Below are 9,658 nucleotides of genomic sequence, written 5' to 3' on the forward strand. Positions count from 1 at the left end.
CCTGCCTCAGCTTATCCAGTACTAGGATTACAGGTTTGTACCATCAGGCCTCATTGGAGCACTGCTCTTTGTTGCAGTAATTTTCTGGGGTAGTCTACCTATGTAAAATGATTTGCGTCAGGTCAGAGTTCCCGACTGTTAACTGGAAATTCTTCACACCAGGGTCTTGACAGAGTTTCAGAAAGAATAATGCAATGTTTAGTGTGGGACCAATATTCCCAACCAATAACTCCCCAAATCCCACTAGCTCTTACGAAAAGGATAAAAGATATTTTCTTTAGTGCTACCAATATCTCTTCCACATTTTAAAGATACACCTTCAGAGATGCCTTTCTGGAACAGCCAGAGTTCTGGACAGAAGGACTGGGTAGGAAATATTAGGTGTCATGTGCTATTTTGTTAACACAGAAAAATAAATTTTACTTAAACTGCATCTTTTTGAAGGCTCAGAAATTGCTTTACTGCTGTCACTACAGAGCCACTCTTCAATCACTTTGAAGAATTATAAAAGGCACAAAAAAATCGCTGAAGATGAAAGAAGGGAAATGCTTCTCCCTCCCAATAAAAAGGAAGAGGGAGTGTCGAAAGAAATTACAGACTGCTGGTTGAGTTGGAGCTCCAGAGCAAATGATCAAACAAGCCATTGCAATGTCTGATGAGCGACAGGGAGTGTAACTTTTTGGAGAGCATTACATTAACTGGGATGATGAAGAGACTTGTTACACTTTGAAGCAATTTTTAACACAAGTAGGGCTCTAAATCTGTGTCATTGAATAAGTATCATGGTGCTATAGATGGGGGTCTAGTCTCATCTCTCCCAGAAACTCCCCCATGCAATTCTAAGTAATCACACTTTTATTTGTTGGATTCTTAGACTTGTTACGTGTCAATGTCCTTTGAAATCTGAGAGACTCAAAACTGGGGTTCAAAATCTCTAGGATATTCGTACCTATAGTCATTGTCACTTAGAGTAGCTGTTTGACTCAAATGGTCTCTACCTGTTTTCATCTATGCTTTCATATAGGCTGTTGAAATAGAAATGTTTGAAATTTGGGCCATAAAGTCCTATTCTGTATCTTAGACACAACTGATTACTGTAGACCTAGATAATTCACTCAAAATTAGTTGACCAAATTCTCTCCAGAACATTGAATAAAAAGATCTTATAAACTTATTAACATTGAATAAAAAGATCTTATAAACTTATTAAGTTTACACTCGATAATTTCTTATTACAGGTCAAAGTAAAGAATTCTTCCTTTAACTACCACATATACCTAAAAAGAGGTGAATAAAAATCAAACCCAGTATCGGAAAATGGGAGCAGCAACATACAATTGCTCAGTCAACATTAAATTTGCATTATTTCAATAAAAGCTATGATTTCAAACCGGCAGGTGTAAAGGGAAAACAATGTGTAACAAAATGTCTCTTTGTAATCCTGTTATGCCGTTTTTGGATCCAATCACAAGACAGCAGAGTGGATACAGAACTGAGCAGAATCAGAAACTCTCAGCTTGAAGCAGACAGGTCATACTGAGGACAGGTGTGTAACTGCATCTTTTAAGCCCAGCCAACCACATTGTAATCTTGGGTCTCCCTCAGCTGTCTGAGTCTAAATGTTAATGCTACATGCCAAGGTGTGACCTTAACATTTTATCACTTCTGCCTCGTCTACCATTTTTCTTTACATTGGCTTTCTTATTTTGTTACACATGAATAATCAATAATTAATCCTATAATTTTATAATGTAAATAAAGGCTTTCACCTTCACAGGAAGAACAAGATTAGTCAAGAAAAAAGAAATAAACATTGCAAAATTATGTATCCATGACCCCTAACCATGCCAAGTATAATTCAAAATCTTCTTTAATCCACTCAGTCAATCGTGTTAAGTCACCACATTAGTCCTGTCAGGGCCTGGTCAAGCCTGAACAATCAAACTCTGTGATTCAGACTAGAAAGGAAGTTTTCACGCTGGAATAACTGTCAATTATCTCATGATTCTCCCCCCTCCCCCCCCCCCCCCAGTTTATAGGCACTCATTAAAGCAGCACTCATTCTTTCTAAACATCCACCCTCAATCTACCATTAGCTATATCACCCACAATTAAAGGTTATTTTTTTCTAACGTTTCCCAACACATACTCCCTTTTCTTTCCTTTCAAAGGAATAAAATGGATAGCAACTGTGAGAAAATAAGCTTGTTAGTCACATTTTATTACTTTCCGTATTTTTTTCCTCTGAGACTCTAAGGCTTTTTTTTTTAATGTTCTCACTGCCTATGCATGTTTGTGACATCTATCACAGAGAGCCTTACCTGCCAGGAGGAGGGAGAGCCATTGCTGGCCAAATCCCTTCAGACTGTGTCAGAATGAGTGATGGTTGGGAGAGCTTGCAGAAGAACCCCAGGACCTGTGGGATTCTAGGATGCTTTATCCAGATCAGAATTTGTGCAAATCTCCTATATTGGATATTTTCTTTAAAACATTTTTCATATTCAACATAAGCCACAACTCCATTTTTAAGGCTATATCATTCTACATCCCAAGTTCCTCAACTAGGAATATTTTTTAGTATTTTGTTATCTGGTTTGATGGGTGAACAATGATTTGGTGTTTACTTCTAGGACTTGCAATGCCTTGAGACAGAATAACAGCTCTACATGAAAATGGTATAAGGAATGAAAAAAATGCAAGCATTGTCTGGTCATTGCCAGTTGCTTTTCTCAAAAAGGAGAATTGTTGGGCTCTCTGTTATATATCTTCTAAAATTCTGGGAGGTCCTACATGATTGTTTTCATATTCTGCTGCTGTTTAGTTGTAGTTCTTTGAAATCTTCACACACACACACACACACACACACACCAGACCTGAGAAAAGATGTATATCCTCAATCCTGGTTACTGGTGCTTTTCAGTCACCATAATATGTCCTATACATGTGCATATGAGTGGTGAGACTCACGTGGAGGAAAATCATTTGGCCACAGTTCAACATTTAGAACTACTTCAATGTTGGGATGCTGGCACCATCTCCAGACAATACCTCATTAATCATTTTCAATGAGTCCTATTGCTTAGGTGGCCTTTGAGCTAGGCAGTGGTGGCTCACATATTTAAAAATTCTTTATTAATTACACTTTATTCACTTTGTATCCCCCCTGTGGTTCCCTCACTCCTCCCGTCCCAATCCCTCCCTTTCTTCCCCCTTTGCATGCATTTTAATCCCAGTATTTGGGAGGCAGGGGAGAGGCAGGTGAATCTCTGAGTTCAAAGCCAGCCTGGTCTACATAGTGAGTTCCAGAACAGTCAGGGTTATAGAGAGAAACCTTCCCTCGAACCACCACCAAAGGCCACTATGAATAGCATCTGGTGTGTATGAATGGTTTTGATGTAAACATTTAAAATACACAACAATTTTCAAGAACTTTGTGTTATATCCACAGTGTTTAAAACGTGGAACCCTGGACAACCGGAAGTGGCTCAGGATCTGAAACATTTCTATTACTAGAGCCTTCCCCCCTTTGCTGTTCTAAGCAGCAGCTCCAACCCAGCTCCTTTGATCTCACATTTTTACCATCACACTGTGGTGTGTGTTCTTATTCAGAGGTGTCTGTCCCTCCCACACACAATGAAAATGCCAAGGCAGGATGCTGCATTCGTTAAAGCCAAGAAAAGCAGATGAATCTTGAAGACCAGCTGACACCTGGGACACAGTGGTCACATGGCTACCTGGCACAGTTCCCAGCATTTGCCTACTTCATTTACCCCTCTGCAATGTTTGCTCCTCAACCCTACTGTCTTATTCCCAAATCTTACTGCCAATTTTATCAGGTGTCATAAGCACGCAATTCCACTAAATCTTACCCCACATAGACACGCCCACAGGCCAATCTGATGGAGGAAATTCTTCAACTGAGATCCCTTTCTCTTAGGTGCCCCTAGCTTGTGTTATGTTGACAAGAACTAACCAACAAACCAATAGCAGTTTAACTTTCAGAGCAAAGAAAGGAAACAGCCTGTCCTTGATGCCAGAGTACTGATCAGAACATGCTACTTCTGGTCATGATTCACCTAATAAAAGATACTGGTGAAGACAAGGTGTATGGACTTTGGTCCCTCAATGTCACTCCTAAGGCCAGGCACACAAATTCCATTCTAGGGTTAATTACACTGATAGCTCACTTCCTTTTTGCTTAAGTATCTACAAGTTTGGTTTCTACCACATTCAGCAATAATGTAAATATTTTATATATAGTAATATGACAATATTTTAGAAATCTCCTTGTGGACAAAAGAGTGAACAAACAAAACATATCCCATACCTTTCTAGAACTTAGAGCCTAGTTCTCCAATGGCTGGAAAGGACTGCAAATATGGATTTTATATTTGCATCACAGTAACATTTGTATTATAACACATTCATGATGCATTAATAATGTCTGACAACCCCTACATGGGCATTAAATGTTAGAGTACTTTGAAGGAAATAGCTATAACCCTTCAATGAAATGCCAGTGAGAATATGCCCTCCATATGATAGTCCTTTGTTATTGTCCAAGTCAGAACTTGGAAGCTGAGGTACTGTCTCAGTAAGTAAAGCCATTTCTTATGAGAGCTGCTGAGTCAAGCAGGTATTTACCTGGTAGGACACAGTGCTTAGAAATGTCTTACCAGTAGTGTGTTCCTGATAATGACATGTGAAAAGTATTGCTTCATTCATAAACTAGATTTATTCAAAAATTATTATTTATCCCTAAAGCCTTATGGTATTTGCATTCCAGAATCCTTTCTTGAGCAGAAGAAAAGAGGGAGAATTTTTTTCCTATTAATGATCCAGGAACAAAACATGCCCTGGGAAGCCCTCAGGAAAAGTCTGTACAAATCAATATTGCCAGTCAAGTGCTTCTTCCACTGGAGAAACACTGGACTGCTCCAGGCTGAAAATCATTGGGCTTTCAGGAAAATTCAGGACTGGACACCAGTATCTTTAATTTTGTTGAAGGTTTTGCTTGAAATCATTTTCAATAAAGGGCAAAATGAATTCTCAATCTTCAAGGAAAAAAAAAAAGGAGAAAATTTTAAGATGTAGGTATTAAATGGCCCAGGAGAAATAAACTCACATCAAACAAAGCTGAGTCTGTTATTTCTGCAAAGCCTTTTCTTCCTCTGCTCCTTAAAGAGCAATCGCACTGATCTGGAGGGAATTTTATTTTTATCCTTTCTAGCTTAACTTCTGTTTATTCCAAAGGAGGTTAATATTTTCCCTAAACTTGGATTTCATAACACAGCATCAGAACCTGCCAACTATCATCTCATTGAAATACCTGGGATGAAACAGAATGCCATTGGCTTGGGCCTGCTTCTATAAACCTCAGTTTTCAAAAGCTCTCAACGTCAATTACCTCCCTCAACAAAGCAGTGCGTGTCAGCCTCCTGATAATGCTGAGAGCGTCTATCATCAGTGGAGGGCTTGCTTAGGCTTCACAGTCAAATCTAATTTCTTGTAGTACTGCTGAGAGTTGGGCTGCCTTAATCAATTGAGCTCCTAAAGAAAATGAGGACCTCAGAAGTAAACCTGAATTTATTAAAAACAACCTTGCAATCAAATTTTCCAGTTATGGGGCTTGCTAATGTGGTTCACTCAATACATGCTACTCAGCAGTTTTAAAGGATGTATTTTCTAGACTAGACTGAGGTCTCTCCCCATTAGAGGAAAAAAATTGAATGGAATGCAATTCATACAATATTAATCACTTGCTCTACTTTACAGCTTAATAATAAAGTTATTTATGCTGCCAGAGGCATCTCATGACATTAACAGTGGAAAGACAGCAGTAGACAGGTAGACCAAGTCTGTGCCTGTGACAAAGGGCAGAATAACAACATATCTCTGCAAGGCAACAGGACCATGTCCAAGCGGAATGACCCTGAGATGAATTCATTGTATGATTCACTGAAGAATAATTGATGTCTAAATCAATCTCTGTCTTGTTTTTAGGAACAAATGAATAGCAGAAGCTGTCATTTAGATTAACATAGTCTAGATGTAGATCAACTAGCTGCCAATCACAACTTTATCTCTTTCCCAGATCAAATATATCCTTTCAGATCTAATTATGTATTCTGGACCTAACTCTTCACATATTAGCACAATTTACACTCTCAGCCATACTGCATTTATTCACATGAACATATTTTTATCTGATTTTGCAATTTTATAAACCTTTATGTGTGCTGTTTTAATTTTTCCTACATCCAATACCAACTAAATGCAATAATGTCATCTTGCCTGGGTTTTTGTTGCCTCCCACAGCACCTGCTACAATGGTAAATAAAAGACAGACATAGACGAGGTATCTGTAAATAACGAAATACAAAGCTAACATTTTGCCTGATAGAAGGTTATAATACTGTCATTTTCCATGATCAGATGTGGACTGTTCAGAAAGAAGGAAGCCATGACATAAATAATTCAGCATAGAAGTCCTGAAAGTCATTTATATTTTACTTTGAAATGCATTAAGGCTGGCCGTGTCTTCATAGAATGGTGCAAATACAAAAACAGCCAACAAATGAAGAGCTGTGTGCTGCGGTAAGCGAAAAGATGAAAAGGGCATGAGGACATTTGTTGTTGTGTCTGCTCAGCTCTCATCCCTAATTCTTATAGCATCTTAATGTCCTCCTGTGTAATTTCCTGCCGTAACTGGTGCACTCTAATGGGAAGGCAAACCAAGATGCTACTCCAGGCACCTCTGTCTGACTCCCCTGTTAGTGCAGCAACACCTAAAGGTTGGCACCTCAATATCTCATAGACAACCTGGCCTCTTTTCTGGGGCTTTGAATTGCAGACTATGTTATGGAAAAACAGAAACACAGAGGACATTCCAGAGCTGGTACACATGTGACATGCTCGTAAGAATTGCTAGATGCCCATATCCCTTGGGCATCAAACAGGTGTCTTACGGTCTACCTAGCATTTCTTATATTTATCAGAATTTTCTGTCATCTGTGCCATAGCTACTATGTTGCTTCCATGACAAAAGTGAAAGGCAAGGACACAGCTAAAGGGCACCACAAGGGAACAGCCTGAGAGTGTGGTAGATGGTCACCGGTCAGCAAAGGCAGAAAACGTGAAGGAAGATGCCAGTTGTGCACTAGTCAGAGATAAGGAGGAATAGAGCAGGCTAGCCCAGGGAAAAAAATCTACCAATCACAGAAAGGGAGATGCCCTGGAAGTATGTACAGTTGTTCAACTGTCCTGGATCCCGGTGGCAATATCCAGCCCTTCTTTTCAAGATAACCCACTATACACTTTCCCTGGAATTCTAGCACTTCACTAAGTTTTCTAAACCAGTGGTTCTCAAGCTGTGGGTCGCAACCTCTTTGGGGAGGGGTTGAATGACCCTTTTTACAGAGGTCTCCTAAGACCATTGGAAAACATATTTACATGATGATTCATAACAGTAGCAAAAATATAGTTATGAAGTAGCAACAAAAATAGTTTTATGGTTAAGAGTCAACACAAAATGAGAACTGTATTAAGGGTTGCCACATTAGGAACATTGCGAACCATGTTCTAAACTCTTGAAGTGTTTTCAAAATCAAAATAAACCAGTCAAAGTGTAGGCTACGGAGGGTCAAGCGGCCTTCATAAACACCTCAGTCTACTTATTTAAATGTTCATTCCTCTAAACCAGAGAGTCATAATCTAGTCAACGTCTCATAGGATATTGATGAAATTATAATAATCCAATCATGGCATTCAGCAGAATGTCATTGTAGCATAAATCTTGTCTGCCTCCTCAGATTTTTTCTGTCTCTCACCTTCCAGACAACCCTGGCCTTCAGAAGCCCTCCTTGGCCACTCCAGGCCATTAACCTAAGGTCTAAGCAAACACTGAAGCTGTAGGGAAGTGAGATAGAGCTAACACCCTGTTGAGCAAGCTATGCTCCATTAGAAAAATAGGAAGGAGCCAGGCAGATGAACCAACCTCTCTTCTGAATCCCTCATTACTCCCTATAACCCGCCAGAAACCCCCAATGAACCTGCTGAGTGGCTAGCTCTGTCCCCATCACAACTCCCAGGGTCAGGTCCAGTGTGTAATATTTCCTGTCAGTTTATTCCCACCAGCCTCCACATGGCTTCTCCTTTTTCTCATTCACTTCTTTCAATGTGTGCCTCCAAAAAGAACCTCCCTGGCTTACAATTCCTGCTTGCTTTATTCTCTACGTTCCATGTAACCCAGGCAAACTAAAGGTTAGTGCTGGTATTTCTTGAATTAGCTTGATTGGATCTCTGGTACTTGAAACCAAGAAGCCAGACTAGAATCAAGAGGCAGAGTATCTATTTTAATGCCCTACTACATCAAAAGACAGATGTGCTGGGCTACTTGGCCACTTGGTAGTGAGACCTAGAGCTTTTTAGGACATGATGAAGGTATGACAGGAATAGTAATGGGGCTTTTGTTTCTTTTCCTTTTTTCTGGCTGTGGAAGTGATAGAGGAGTGTTAAGAATTAAATTAGGTGCTGTGAACATAATAATCATTGTACAGCATAATTCACAGCTCACGAAGGCAACGTCAAGCAACAAAACTAAATGTGTCTTAAAATAGTTTACTAATAAATGCAATTATGGGCTTTTCAAATAGGAATGTTTTTTTTTTTTTTTCAGATGAAAACTGTTTAACTGTTTCTACCTTATACAATGATGTTGAAAGCCTTGTTCTGTCAAAAATCCTTCAAAAGTTAATTGCTTAAATAAAACATACTTAGGCACCTACATTATTTATTAGCTAAGTGGAGTTGGGAAGATTATTTAACCCTTCTGTGACTCTGTTTTCTCTTCTTTAAAAGTATAATAACAAAGATTCAAAAATGAAGAAAATAAACAAAGACATCATTCAGCTGAAAAGATCTTTGTCTGGGAATTGCTTTGTTATCCAATAATGACACGTTTGGTCCTCTCTCCAGACCTCAAGATCTCCCTCCTCTTTTGTATCATCCTTCTCTCCCCCTCAGTCAGTTATATGTTTGTTCAGCACCAACCATGAAGTAAACATTCTTAAATGTAGCTGGATTCTCTGATGATCTACATTCTTAAAAACAAAACTCATTTCAGCAAACTATCATTGGAGCCCCAAAACAAAAGAAGAGGAGCCAACCCATGCAGCCTTCAGGTACCTATGGGCTACAACATAGTGGGCCTCACTGCTGGGACCATGAAGTTTCAGGAAATATGGAAAGTTTTGCTAATTTAGTGTACTGTGTGTATGTCGGACCCTAAACTCACCATTTATAAAATAATCTCCTCATAGCATCTTTGTATATATCTGCATTGCTACATGAAAATGTATGATGTTGATATCTTCTAGAAAGATGATTCTGTTTCCCCACATTCCTCAACTAATTTTTCATTTTTTTTCTATCAGGGATTTCTGGGAGAGATAATAAATTATCATTCGGTCCCAGTACTCAATATTTTATGAGGTAATAATAGCATTATGTCTATTACTATTGTATTATAGAAATATATGATATAATTACAGTATTATATATAATAGTTTATATAATATATAATTGTTATATATAATATTAATATATTATATAATATATAATATGGTATACATAATATATTATATATATGTTTAAGACA

Source organism: Meriones unguiculatus, chromosome 16 (genome assembly GCF_030254825.1).
Source record: "Meriones unguiculatus strain TT.TT164.6M chromosome 16, Bangor_MerUng_6.1, whole genome shotgun sequence".
NCBI lineage: Eukaryota > Metazoa > Chordata > Mammalia > Rodentia > Muridae > Meriones > Meriones unguiculatus.